General features: G+C 36.0%; 1 non-coding gene across 1 annotated transcript; it reads left to right on the top strand.

Annotated features, from left to right (window-relative positions):
- Positions 1-6,875: 6,875 nt before the first annotated feature.
- Positions 6,876-6,947, top strand: Trnad-guc (transfer RNA aspartic acid (anticodon GUC)). Its single transcript has one exon. It is a non-coding gene; the product is annotated as a tRNA-Asp (tRNA).
- The last annotated feature ends 8,003 nt before the right edge of the window (positions 6,948-14,950 follow it).

The following is a 14,950-nucleotide window of genomic DNA, read 5'->3' as shown; positions in this document are numbered from 1 at the left end:
GCCGATTTCAAATGCAGTTTTAGATAAATTTGCATATAAGTACATTATTATGTAAAATCACTTTAAAAATACAGTAAAAACAAAATGAGAGAAATTAATATTAATAAAGAAAACACAAAAATGAAGTAAAATAAATATAACAAACGGAAACTAGTATTAAAATTTATGAATAAATTACGACTAATATTAAAAGTACACTGCAAGCGAAACTAAAGTAAAATATAATGAAAACAAAAACAAAAACAAAATCGATAGCTCTTGGCATTTGCAATGCGAACTACATGAATAAAATATAAAAATGGGGAAAACGAGAAGAAGAAATCAGCAGGAAAATACAGTTGAAAATTATTGAAAATGTGGAAAATTGTAAGCAGATTATGGTAGCAGTCGAGAAACGGGAAGAATCGTAAGTTAAGGCAATTCACACACACACACACACACACACACACACACACATATACACACAAACACATTACACCCACATTTATACAGACAAAAAGAAACAACAACAATTGCAATTATATTAAACGAAATTATTATAAAAGCGAAAAATGCAAAAAAAATGAAAAGCGAAAACAAAAAACAAAAAAAACGAAGAACTAAATAAAGAATCTGTAACGTTATATGGAAAACCAATTAAAAATGACTTTTCATTTCAATTTTCCCATTTAAGGTCAAGGATGCCAGCTGAGTCACAGCCATCCGAAAAGGACAAAAGCCAATCGGCAAATATTTAAAGTGCTCTCGAAAATATTTTATCTAAATTTTTTGCAGCATTTCTCTGTCCCGTTTACTTCCTCTCTCCGGATGCCAGGACAAAAGTAATTCCATAAACTGCAGCACTTAAGCAAAAAAGAAAAATCTTTGATTTATTTAACAACCTGCAGTAAAAGAGCACAGAGTGCCGAAGAGAGGAAAAGAAAGTAGCAAACAAAAAAATGAAACAACAAAAAGGAAACAACTTAGTAAGCTGACTGCCGTCATAAAATTGCTCAACCAAAATCAATACAATTTGCCGTGGCTGGGGGTGAATAACTAGGATTTTTTACTGCAAATGAGGAACGTCACAAAACTCCCTTCAGTCTTAGGCGTCAATGAAAAATATGGCAAACTTATTAGATATGATGAACAAGGCTCTGGCTGCGACTCATAAAAATTTGAGCAGTAGGCAGAAAGCGATTGCAATCAATAGAGTTGCTCCTTGCGATCCTAGCAATATGCAAAGCAAAGATTCTTAGCAGCGCACCCTCAAAGTATGCTAAAAAAACGTAAATAATATACCTTAAATTTTTCTAAGGGGTAGGTATAGAAAAATGGTCAAAATTCGAAAAATCCTCCGTATCTCGGCTATTTGAAGGACGATCGGGATGTCCTTTGGCACAAGGATAACTCCTTTGAATTGAAACGGATTGACATACCCAAAAGGACGAATGTCCTGCAAACAACCAATTAAGAAGGACTTTTTTAAATACCGAAAATACTGTATTTCTCGGCCGTATCCTGTCTGATCCTTGCGAGTCCTATGCCAAACTAAATCTTTTAATGAGAGCTATCATCCTGCCAAAGGACATTCGAATTGTCCTTGTAGTTCCCAAGTTATCGTGCACTTGGCCAATTTTACCTTATTCTCATGAGCCGCTGACCAAAAAATTACAAGTGTTGGATCCTTAGATGACCCCATACATTTTTGATGCAGATCGATAGAGTTGGTCCTTACGATCCCAACAATATGTGTCCTTTGAAAATGCGGCAGGATATCGCTGAAATATAGCTTGTTTTCGAAAAAAGATCCTTTGTACATCCTCAAAGTATGCTACAAAAAATGTAATTTTTAAAGCGTTAATTTCAAATTTGTATTTACAATAAAAAGAATCCGTTAAAATTCAATAATAATTGGTTTTATTTTTTAATGTTTTTTTGTCATATCATGTCAAATCGTTAACAATCTTGGCAGGACTTTCATTTTTGTAAACAGCGTAACCAGGGCTATCGATTGGCATGGAAGGATATTAAGGATCTTCGAAAAAAGGGGACCCCAAATTTTTGCAAGGGGGTGGTATAGAAAATTTGGCTAAAAATCGGAAAATGCCCAGTATCTCGGCTATTTGAAGGACGATTGGGATGTCCTTTGGCACAAGGATACCTCTAATCAATACAAACAGATTGGAATGGCAAAAAGGACGAATGTCCTGCAAACAGAGAAGTTGCAAGGACTTTTTTTAATACAGAAATTAGCGTATATCTCGGCCATATCCTATCCGATCCTTGCGAGTCATGTGTCAAACGAAATATTTTGATGAGACCTATCATTCTGCCAAAGGACATTCAAATCGTCCTTGCAGTTCCCGAGATATCCTACACTTAGCGATTTTCACATATTTTTCGTGGCTCAAAGACTGAAAAATTGCAAGTGTTGATTCTTAGATAACCCCATCGCTTTTTTATGCAGATCGATAGAGTTAGTCCTTGCGATCCTAGCAATACATGTCCTTTGAAAATGTAACAGGATATGGCTGAGAAATAGCTTATTTTCATGTAGTTTGAAATCTTTATCTATTTGCACCTGTAAGTATGCAATGCAAAATTTCAGCGGCGGAGTATAAACTTTATACAGTTTGAGTGGTATTGCAAAGCTTTTCAACCATATTTTTGCAGCCGTTGCATACTTTCAGGATGCTATTTTAATAAGTGTTCGTACAGTTTGGGAACTATTGGAGACTAAAAATTTGTGTGCATACTTTTAGGATGAAAATATAATATTTTTGCGTAGTTGTATTTCATGTATTATTTCGTTGCATCATACAGTTTAAAGTGAAATTATTTAAATTGCATACTTTTAGGATGTACATTTATTTTTAGTAAGCAGATAAAATATTTTGTGATGCTAACATTACGAGTTGCATTTAAATCAACCGACGTAAATTGTCTGACTAAAAATAGTTTACATAAATTGCGGCTTAAATATATTGCCTGGCATTATTCATTGTACTGGCCGACTTACAACTTGTCGTATGCGCAATTTGTTTGCTGCTTTAAACAATTGCGGAAACGTGCGACAAAAGCACTGAAGAGTGGCAGGAGTTGGAGGCGGGCAAAAGCACAGTTATTTTTTCAATGTAGGGGGCGGTCGGTGAATCGCGAAGATAAATGTTCAACAGGGAGCAATAATATTGTAAATTTGATGCTTCATTGGCGGCAACGGAGGCGGCGTCAACAGTGGCAACGGCAGCTTCACCAAAGGACTGAGAGGACCCGTTTATTATATTTGTTTTGTGGCTGCGCAAGGATTTTATTTCACTCCACCCGCTAGCGACAACAACCTTTGCCTATAAAAATGCCAAAATGAAGTCGCAGAGGGCCAAATCCATTCACAAAGGCAACCATGTTCATTTTTTTTCTTTTCTCTGTTGTTGCTTTGCAATTTTCAAAAAGAATGCGACAAGAAGAAAACCCACACAATATTTGTTTTGGAATTTTCGCCAGGGGCAAGAGAAATTCTTTTTTTTCTGTCTTCTACATGCAAACTGTTGTTTGTTAAGTTGTGTGAGTGTGTATTTGCTAGTGTGTGTATTTGTAGATGGTGTTGGCTTTATTTGCTGATAGTGCAACAAACAAACGCCAGGCAAACCAAATAGGATACAAGCATATATATTATGCTACTGTCTTAAGACTGACCTCAGGCTGTTTAAACATCTATTGGCTTTCGCTTAGTCATACAGTGTATGTGTGTGTGTGTGTGTGTTGTCAGCTGATAAAAGATTGTAGACAATAGCATAAACATTTGCATAGAGCTGACTTTGATTTCCCAACTCGCTGGACTCGGTAAACACATTTTAATGGACCGGCTTTAAGTGCTGCGGCCAAAGGTGTTTTTTATTTCTCTCTCTAACATTCGGCAGTAAACTTTCAACAAAGTGACACATTGCTTGACAAAGCAAGAAAATTCTTGCATATTGAATTCAAGCCAAAAAATCATGTTACACATTCGCCCACAGGATAAGCACACACACGTCATCGGTCCTTTCATTTTTTGTCGTTGTTTTTTTGTCGTGTTCTTTGTTGCTTGTTGAGGATTCTTTTTCTCTGTTGCTCATCTAACATATTTCAATATTTTGCCAACATGTCACATAGACGACATTCATTTCCTATAGTCAACACGCACAATTTGTCGCTTTCAAATGAAATGAAATGAAATGCTTCAAGACAACAGAAGCATAACAAAAAGCTGACTGACTGTGAATGATCGACTATCACATACTCCTTTCTTTTGCCAAGTAATTCTTCTAAAATTCACTTCTTTTAGAGCGTATTTGCTGATGGGTTTTACATCCAACTGCAGCAGTTTATCATCATTTGCTCAATCCGCAGACAATGACAGCATCAAGCAAACATTCGCTGTCAATATTCTGAAGCAGGGTATAAAATAAAAAAAGAAGAACAAGCGAAAAAACAGTCTAAAAAAAAAAAACAGTTTGAAAATCGAATGTTGCACCGGAAAATCTGGCAAAATAAAACTACAAATGCGCACGTGTTGCAGCAACGATGACAAGACGAATAGCTATCCTCGTTGAATTTGTACATTTTGGTTGGATTATGTGGTGTCGAGCTACCCTCAAGCATTTTATACAAAGGGTATATTTGACAACGAAACATGTTTCAGCCCAAAAGCGAAAATCAACACACTGTCGGGCCGCAGTGAGTGGATCAGGGACAGCAGCAAAGCAGCTAGCTCGAGGCCAGGCGGCTTGAGAAAGATGCCAGGATAACAAGTGCGGGGGCGACGACGATGGAGTGGGTGTGGCATGCCGAGAAGGGGCTGTGTTTAACTAGACACACGCGTGTGCACAGCACGGAAATACTTAAAAGCAAAGCAGCAACAAAAGCAACACAAAATTTCATTTGATTTCAGCCTTTTAGAGCCAGGCCATACAAAATGTTGAACAAGAACAATTTAAGCAGCAATCATACGAGACTTGATAGCGACCAGTTCCATTTTCCATTTGCCATTTCCCATTTTCCCACTTTCCCACTTTCCACTTTAGTTCGGTCGCTCGTTAAGGCCAACTTGTCAGTCAATCAAAGGTCAAGGGTCGATCCCAAAAAAGGGATTGTGCTCATGACAAGAATTAGACAAATAGCGTAGCAAACATATTAAATTTTGTGGTTACAAATTGCTTAATGAATGCGTCGCACAAAACCTCAGGCACACGCTCCCAGGCTCTAGAATCCGCTTTCAACATATGCAAATACAACAAAAAAAAAAAAAATTGAAGAGGAATAAAATGAAACCATGGAGAAAATGGGGAAATGTGGATGCGCTTTATGTGGCGACAAAATTTTCATTACTATTTGGTTTTCCCACACACATTTGCATAAATTCAAATGGAGCACGTCTCTCAACAGGCTCCGGGCGATAGATTTCACTGAGCTGCTGGCTAGAGATGGACACGGGTCGTGAGACAACCGAATAAGGATACTTTGATAAATGAGATTGCAAAGTGAATGGGATAATGAAGAAAATATTCAGGCAAATAAAAAGCACTTACAAAACACTAAAGGTAATTAAATGCACAAAAAGAGAAACCACAACAATGTGTTAGAAACACGCTGCCATCTCCAAAGTGGAGACCACATCAAAATGCGTCCAACTTAATTGTGTGCCCAAAGAGTTTTTGGGCGATTTGTTGCTTAAGCTCCTTTTAATTGCATGCCAAAGTCCTTTGCTGAGATTTCCCTGCTAGCTAGCTGCGTGAGCACACACACATATTACATAACATATCAAGCGGTTAACCGCTATTTGTGATATTAATTGGTCTCTTTGTCTCAACTCACACTTCAAAACTCAACTCTAACTCTCTCGATTTATTCGATTTACGTGTTTGCCATTGACTTCTGGGAGTGTGGTAAATGTTTGGCTTAGCTTTGGGCCTTTGTGCATTATCCAATTTAATAAATCCTATTAAATTATTGAATATAGCCGCAACTGCAGCCACCTAAAGCTGCCTAACAAACATGAGAAATTATCTACTGCAACGGCATTGAACACATGTTCACTAAGCTCCAACAATGTCCAAGTCCAGGGCATCAGTTAAGCTTGTGCTCTTGTTGCGTTCAATGCAAATAGTCTAATCATCCATCGGGAGTCACGCCTCTAAGCAAACTTAATGCAATTACATTAGGCTTAGTGGAAGCTATTAAGCTATTATGCGGACAGCGTCGTCGGTGTGTCTATAATGCTGATTTGCTTCACAGCTAAGACTCTCTCATTGATATCTGCATGATGACAGCGTGGCAATGCAACTGACTGAATTCACTCGACTCATGTCTTATTCACATTAATTTTTGAACGTTTACTTACGCAATTTAAGCACATCTTCAGCAAAGTATTGACCACGTGGCGTATGCGTAATTTGATGGGCGTTTATTGCATATCATTTAATTGATGATATATTACTGTTCAACTTTGAATAATTGAGCAGCCAAATAAAAGCAATTCGTACCGTTAGTTCATTTTAAATAAATTATTGCAGTGCGTATACGCAATTTAAGAACAAAGTGTCTTTTATTATGGAATATATTGTTATACACAATCTAACGAATCTCTAAACCACAATTAAATAAAAATTGCAACGACGAATTAAAAGAATATCAAGAATAACTTTTTATTTAAATTATCTAAAATTGTTTACAATCTGATTTATTGCTATAAATAATCTGTTGTTTTATGATTTGATAATGTAATCTAAATTAAGATAAGATTTATTTGATTTCAAAAAATGTGGAAATGCTTTTGGCATCTTTAACAATAACTATAATTTATAAAGGGCAACAGAATTTACAAATTTCACAGCTATTTGGCAGCATAGCAAACAACATCCTCGATAGTATAGTGGTTAGTATCCCCGCCTGTCACGCGGGAGACCGGGGTTCAATTCCCCGTCGGGGAGGTGGTTAATATTCTTTTTTTTTATTTAATTCTTTTATTTATAAATTTTTCGTATTTTTTTTAGTGCATTAAAATGGCAACACATTTATTTTGTATTCAAATGTATACTATATAAAGTCTTATTACATTCTATAAGTCAAAGCTTCATTAGCCAATAGAATTAATAGTAGTAGATATATACAAATTAAATTAATTATTTATTTATTTATTATTTTATTTATAATTTTCTAATAATTTTTGTTAATCACTTTAAAAAGACAACACATTTTTTTAATTTAAAAAAAAAATTATAAATTATTAATTGAATTAGTTTAAACATCATTTAGAAATAAAATTAACTAGTAGACATGTAAAAATTCAATTTATAAGATTAACATTTATATAATATTACAAAAAAATAAGTATTATTATATTGTAGAAGTCAAAACATCATTAGCAATAGAATGAACTAGTGGAAAATAAGTTAAATTCTTTTATTTATAAATTTAATTGTAATTATATTAAGCTTTTTAACTGACAACCAAGTTTTGTAATATGCACAAAAATAAGAATTAAATTATTCTATAGGTCAAAAGATCATTTAGCAATAAAATTAACCAGTATATATAATATATAATACTAATATAATTTAATATCATATAATATAATATGTCTCATAATTTTTTAAGATTAAATAATTGTTTTTTATACAATTTTGTGTTTTAATAAATTTTAAATATGGCAAAATTACAATATTTTATAAGCCAAGAAAAGAAATGATAAATACTTCTAACTAAAAACGACAACTCAAAGGAATTATCAATTTTAAGTATAATTATGAATTATGAAATGCTAAAAAATTAAAATAGTTGCACACATTTTCTTGATGTACTGCAGAAAAGAAGTGTTTAACCAATTTATTACCTGAACTTTTTCTCTCACCGCACAATTGCTGCTTGGAAAGTTAAGAAAACATTTTCCGCCTTTTCACGCAAGATAATTATTATTTTTGCCTGGTTTCAGTTGCATATGAAATGAGCTGATGAAAACAATTACAGTTAAAGTTATGGCAGAAAAGAAAAGACAAGTTTCAATTGCAGACTGTTATTAACTTTTGTTGCCACAATTCATTTGGCCAATGCCCGCGAAACGGAAGAAATGCCGGTGAAATGTGATACACAATGCGTTCGGGCTCAAGAAATATGCAAAACTTAATGCAACGCTCACACGCTGCAAAGGCAGCTGCAGGGCTTCGAGTCCAGAGATACTTTATGGGAATTAATCAGCGCAATTATGCTCGAACGTAATGCAATTTACGAAATGAAAAATGGCACAGTGTGGCAAAGTGCTGCAAAGGAAAAGAAAGGAAAAGAAGTGAAATATAAATTGCATAAATGAAAACTTCTCAATTCGAAATGGAATTTCTTAAGTGTTGTCTTCGTTTAAACATATGAAATGCATAAACGTTGCGCTGCCAAGAGTCAATTAGTCGTAAAGAAACTGCAAAATATTCAGTTTTTCCATTTTTGTTGATATCTTCTTCAATTTGTTTGCGGCACTCGCGAAGCGCTTTCAAGACACGTTCTGCGCCGCATCTTTACCATCTTTCCATTTAACGTAAATACACAATGACAAGATACACTCGCACACAACACTCACACACACACACACTCAGACACTTGTGTGCAATTGGCTACTTCTCTTTTGGGCTGTGAACACTGCAAATGAATTTTACACATTTTATTATTTGAGTGCTCTACGGCAGCAGACCAGACGATGCGACGTTCTGGCATTTATTATGTCCTTTCAGCGAGGCAACGCGGCACGTCAAAAGCGCGCGGCAAAGAGTTTATCAGCGAGCATTGCATCCTCATCGAAGCCTGCCTCAGCCCCATTGATATAACGATTGCAGCTGCCGTGCCTGCTGTTGTCGTTGTCATCGTCGTTGTTGTTGTTGTTGTTGTCCTTGTTATTGCAGTTGTTGTTGTTGTTGTTGTTATAGTCGTGGCTTTACGTTCTCCTCCGGCGTTTGAAAGCCCCAATACACACGTGCACACACGCTCACACACACACACACACACACACATCTGGTCTTGTATGAACGCACACTCAGAGATGGTCAACACTCTCGCATTTGCACTCTTTCATTAAAATTTGTGCGCTGTTGGCTTTTATTAAATGAATATCCACGTGCATTTACTTCCTCTTGCACTTCTGTTGCTGCTGCTGCCGCTTCTTCTTTTTCTTCTTTTATGCCCTTTTCCCCTTCATCTGTCGCTAGTCCTTGCTGCTCAAGTGAAAATGCAATCAGCGTATATTACGCACATACAAAGTTGTTGCATTCAAATTATCCAATGAAATTCATGTGCAATTCTATACAAATATTGTCAATACTTGAAGAATTTATTCTTTTAATAAAATATGCAAAATTAATAATTTAATCTGATTTATATTAATATAAATTTGATTCAAGAAAATGTTGTGCTAATTCATGAATAACAAATATGGAAATTCGTAAAACAAATGTGATACATTGCGTATACGTAATTTATCTAATTTAATAAATGTACATTCTTATTTGAATTTAATGCATTTGTTTACTTGACATATTGCAGCGAGTCCTTTAAAAGGAAAATGTCATAAATATATCTATATAATTTCTTTATAGAAATTAAAGTCGAGTTCAATGGAGTTTATCAATATACTATTTGTATATTGCAAAACTATTTAAAGTGAAAAAGAACATATATCACCCCATTTTTTTTTTTTTTTTTAATAATGATGACTAGCATTTTAGTTGGAATTAAGAATGATTTTGGCATTATTTTTCCGTTTTAAGATAATTGCACAAGAATGAACAAATTTATTTATTTTAGTTTTCATATTAAGATTAAGATTAGTATTTAATACTTGATATTAAATATAATAAATAAATATGCACAAGTAAATAAAATTATTCTCTTAAATGGTTTTAGTTTCAATTCACATGAAATGTAGTTCAAAATGTAGTTAAAAATTATAAATTGAAACAAGTAAACGTATACTTAATTTACTATAATACATAAACGTAAAATCTTCATTGACAAAGTTTTATATCCAAGCAGTTTTATATCCGAAATGTTCTGCGCATTTAGGTTAGGTTAGGTAGGACCGGCTGCCCCTGTACGGGGCAAAGCATAGACCAGTGGAGGTCCGTAGCTGTACCGGTAGCTTATCTACGTCTCAGAAATCGCGCAGTATGGATGCATTTTTGGCAAAAGCCAGCAGCATCCTAGGAGGTAGCCGTGAGACGTCCCGAAGATCGTTGTGGCAAGGCGAATTAAGGTATTTCAACCGGAGTCGGGATAACGCTGGGCATCTACAGAGAAGATGCTCAAGTGTTTCCTTAACCCCGGGTTCGTTGCATTTCCTGAACTGATCACTGTTCGTGATGCCCAGCTTTACAGCATGGACAGCTGACAGACAGTGACCAGTTAAAATGCCTAGCATTAGCCTGCAGTCTTTCCTTGAAAGCTGCATGACGAATTTGGTTAAGTTTTTGTTAGTAGAGGCACACATCAGCCTTGCAGTTTTGCACGAGTTGGCATTACGCCAGCTCGCGTCCCACTGAAGTCTAGAGCGCACCTCAATTTCACTGCCTAGAGTTCGCAGGGATATCAGAACATTGCACATGTTACCGACATCGAGCCCACTCCCTCTTTGGCGAGAGTGTCTGCGATCTCGTTGCCATCGATGCCCTGGTGGCTTGGGATCCAATAGATACGCACGACCGCAGATGCGTTCAGCGACTCTATTGCTCTTCTGCTGTCCAGGACAACTTTGGAATTGACCATATCAGAGTGCATTGATCTTATTGCAGCCTGGCTGTCAACAAAGATGTTAATAGAGGTGTGATTACGCTGTAAACCCCGAGCCAATTCGGCAGCCTGCCAATGGCAAAAACTTCCGCCTGGAAGATGCTGCAATGGTCTGGGAGTTTATAGGATTGTTTGGAGACCGGGTCTGGGCAGTATACGGCCGCTCCGACACCATCATCCATCTTCGACCCGTCGGTGAAGAGGTTGAGGGCTTCGGGAATGCATAACCCTTCCCGCCAGCACTTCGGTTCCAAGAATATTGTGTTAATATGGTCAGTCTGCGCATTTAATTTAATATAATTCTACCAAATGTAGTTGTGATTTAAATAAATGTAATCATAAAACCTTTAGTAATTATTTGCTTTATTACACTTGTCATATTTTCGAAAGAGAACTGTCACATTGCATTTATTTTATTTGATGTTTTTCGAAATGTAATTTCTTTTGGGCGCAATCATTCCGCTCTTCCCCCGCTCCAAACAAAGGCTGCAAATTCATTTGTCTACTCATTGTGTTGGAGCATTCATTCCCTTTCCCGCCTTTCTTTAGTTGGGTGCCGGGCAATGTAACGAAAAATTCACTTCCCTCAGGTGGAGCAGGAAACGCGTGACATTTGGACACACCGTGAACCGGATGTACAGAATTTTTCGACAAGCACTGTGGAAATCACGTAAATTTCATTTACAATACACTCGCATTCGCACTCACAAAATACAAACCAAAGGAAAGTGCAATGAAAATCATAAAAAATAACAATCGCAATAATAATGGTAATAATAATTGCAACGAGATTTAATTGTGCTTGGACGTTGTGCCAAAAAAAATACAGTTGCAGAAGCCGCACACACACACTCGCACACACTCACGCACACACACTTGGTGCAGCTATAGAAGAGTGTGTCACAATGCGCAGAAGGTGCAAAAGGATATGCGCCATGAAATCCGTGTGCTTTTAATGTTGAAAAATGAGTTTGTGAGCACGTCGTACCCAACGACCACGACCACGCCCACTCTACCCCCTGTCGCCCATGACCGGGAGGTGGCCTGCACTTTGTGTGTGCAGCGAAGCAATTTGGCGTATGAAACGGGTCAGGTCAGTAGCGTGTCCCCTCTCTTTCCCACCTACTCCATCTGCTGCTCTTGCTGGCTTTTATGCAGCACTTTCGAAAAAGTTGCTTTTCTGCTCACGTTGCTGTTGTTGTTGCTGTTGTTGCTGTAGTTCAATATATGCACTGACTGCTGGCTGTAGCTCCTGCTTCTCTCACTTTGCCAAGTCATTAAGCGTATGTGTTTGGCGTGTGTGTGTGTGCGTATACACTCAAATGCATTCCTGCTTCTTCTGCCACATTTAATTGAAGGAAATTAGTTTTAAGTGGCTTTAATATTTTAACTGCCCGCCATCAAATGGTCACTATGCCATGCCACGCCATTTCAAGTATTGCCAAAATTTAAGAAAATTATCAGCCAAAAAAAGCTTCTTTAAAGCAGCTTGAAAAAATTGTATTGCAATGCACAACACTTAAGTGGCGGCTTAAAAAGAGTACTTGAACTCACTTATTATAATAATTTTGTTATGGAAACTTCTGTTCGAAATATAGAAATTGATTACTTCAACAACTCTCTTAATATATTAAATTATATTAATTATTAATATTGATTAAAGAGACATTTAAGAAAATTATCAGCCAACAAATGCTTTAAAGCTACTCGAAAAAGTTTATTGCAATGCACGAAATTTAAGTGAAAGTTTAAGAAGAGAGGGTAGAATGGAATTATAACTTTGTGCCGGCAGGAAATGTATGTAACAGGTAGAAGGAGGCATCTCCGACCCCATAAAGTATATATATTCTTGATCAGCGTCAACAGCCAAGACGATCTAGCCATGTCCGTCGGTCTGTATGAAACACTGGATCTTAGAGGCTATAAGAGATAGAGCTATAAGTTTTTTTCGACAGCATTTGTTACGTTTGCACGCAGATCAAGTTTGCTTCGATTTGTTTCCACGCCGACTTCCGCCACCGCAAATTAAAAAACATCGAATAAAAAGCGTAATTTTAAAGCTAAAGTCGCGAATTTTGGTATGTAAAATAGTAGCTATAGTAATTGTGATTTGTGAAATCAGATAAAAATTGTCGAAGTTATTAAGAAAACACTTTTGTATGGGCGAAAACGCTTACTTTCTAGGGTCCTAAGTCGCTTTGGCTGACAATCTGGTATATGTTGCACTTTGTAGTACATATTGAGTGTAGTACCATATCAATATAATTTTCAATGTACAATTTGTGTTTTTATTATTACATTATGAAAAAGGTAAATTATATTATTTCATAATAACTAAATTATATATGTAATTTCATAATGTTATATTAAGCAGTTGTTTCTTAGAAATATTTATTACCTAATCTTTAAACTTTAAGATAAGGTACAATAAAGTTAAAGCCAATCAAAATATATCTGCTCAATTTAAGTATGAAATTATTAAGCTTAAGCTTATATAAACTTCTAGTTCAACTTGCTGTCTGCAAGCAAAGCAAGTCAGCCTTGCAAACAAATGCAAAGAAAAGCTTAAGTAAATTGTATGCAGAACAAAGAGCTACTGTAAGCACAGCTGTTTGGTCAAGAGCCACTGACCAGAGTCAAGAACCAGGCACCAGGCAGGTAGCTAGCTAGCACTTACAACTTAACGCAGTAAGTAAGCTCAATGAGCAATAAATTGTATATTTACCTGCTGCGTTTATTTCCGTTTCCGTTTGCTGCTCACGCTTGCGTCTTATTGATTTCTCTGGCTGCGGCACATGTTGTGCGAATTGAAATAGTTATGACAAGCCAAGCAGCGTGGGAGCAAGATTTGCAAAGAGGAATGCGAATGGGATTGGGAATGGGAATGTGAGTGTGCCAAATTACCATATAAATGGATTACGCGAGAGGAAAAAGGGTTGAGAAAATGGAAAAATCAGCAGCACTCACTGGCAGCAGCAGCAGCAGCCACAAAACGTTTTTCCAATTTGCCAAACGGAAATCATTTTCTTATTATACTCGTAGTTGCAGCCAGCTTGCAACATCATCATTATCGCCTCTCTCACTCACACTTGTGCTCCATCTCTTTCGCTCTCGCTCTTGCTCTCTCTCTCTCCGAGCTGATTAGCTTGGAGGCTCTTTGCCACATTAGCAACACTTTTACTGTCAACTCAAAAGGAATTATGAGCTGACGCCAAAGGAAGCCATGAGTTTGCTTTAGAACTGCGGAAATTGCAGCAGTAAACGACGACAGCCAAGAATGAATATCAGCCAGTAGCAATATGAATACGACTAAGAGTATGAGTGTATGGGTGTGAGTGCGAGTGAGTGCCTTGGCAAGTTTTTGGCTTGATTTATGACTAAACTGCTGCTGCCAGGAAATTAATATTCGCGAATTATTCATCGACAGCAAGTTTTGCGCCATTTAAGTCGCACATACATATTTGTTTATGCATTTTTCTTTGTGAATTAATGCTTGAATATTATTTGGATGTAAGACTTAGACATTCGTTTGTGCATTTGCCATGTGAATTAATGCTTATGTGTTATTCGAAGTTAAAGTCATCAAAGTAAACGTTATTTATAAGTTGTACATTAAATAAATGAATAAAAATGTTCTATTATACAAATTTTTAAGCAGTTAAAGTGATTCTTTGACAATTTTATATAGTTATGAAGTGCACCACTAAAATATAAAAAAAAAACCAAATTGCTTAATTTGCTTTAAATGGTGTTTTAAAATTAAAAGAAAACAAGAAAGTCAAGTGTGCTCGACCTTTAGATACCCAATTTTTAATGAATGAAAAACAGTGCGGTATTAAATTGATTCCAAATTATTGTACATCAAAACTACTACAAGGTCTATATTTGGTATATTGATAGAGTATTACATTTAAAATATACTATAGAGTACTAAAATATACCATATTACCATCTAAAGCATCTAAGACCCAAATGCATTAGACGGTTTTTGTTATTCAAAAGTATTTCTATAATAATTTCTACAATTTTTATCTGATCACGGCTTCAGCTTTAAAATGACGTTTGTTATTCGATATTTTAAATAATATAAATCACTGAAATTTTTAAGAAATTTCACAAATAATGTTATGTATAAGAAGTATATTTAAAAACAGTTTTTTTTATAAAT

The sequence above is a fragment of the Drosophila albomicans genome, chromosome 2L, assembly GCF_009650485.2.
Source record: "Drosophila albomicans strain 15112-1751.03 chromosome 2L, ASM965048v2, whole genome shotgun sequence".
NCBI classification, from domain to species: domain Eukaryota; kingdom Metazoa; phylum Arthropoda; class Insecta; order Diptera; family Drosophilidae; genus Drosophila; species Drosophila albomicans.
This window is presented reverse-complemented; position numbering and strand designations above follow the sequence as displayed.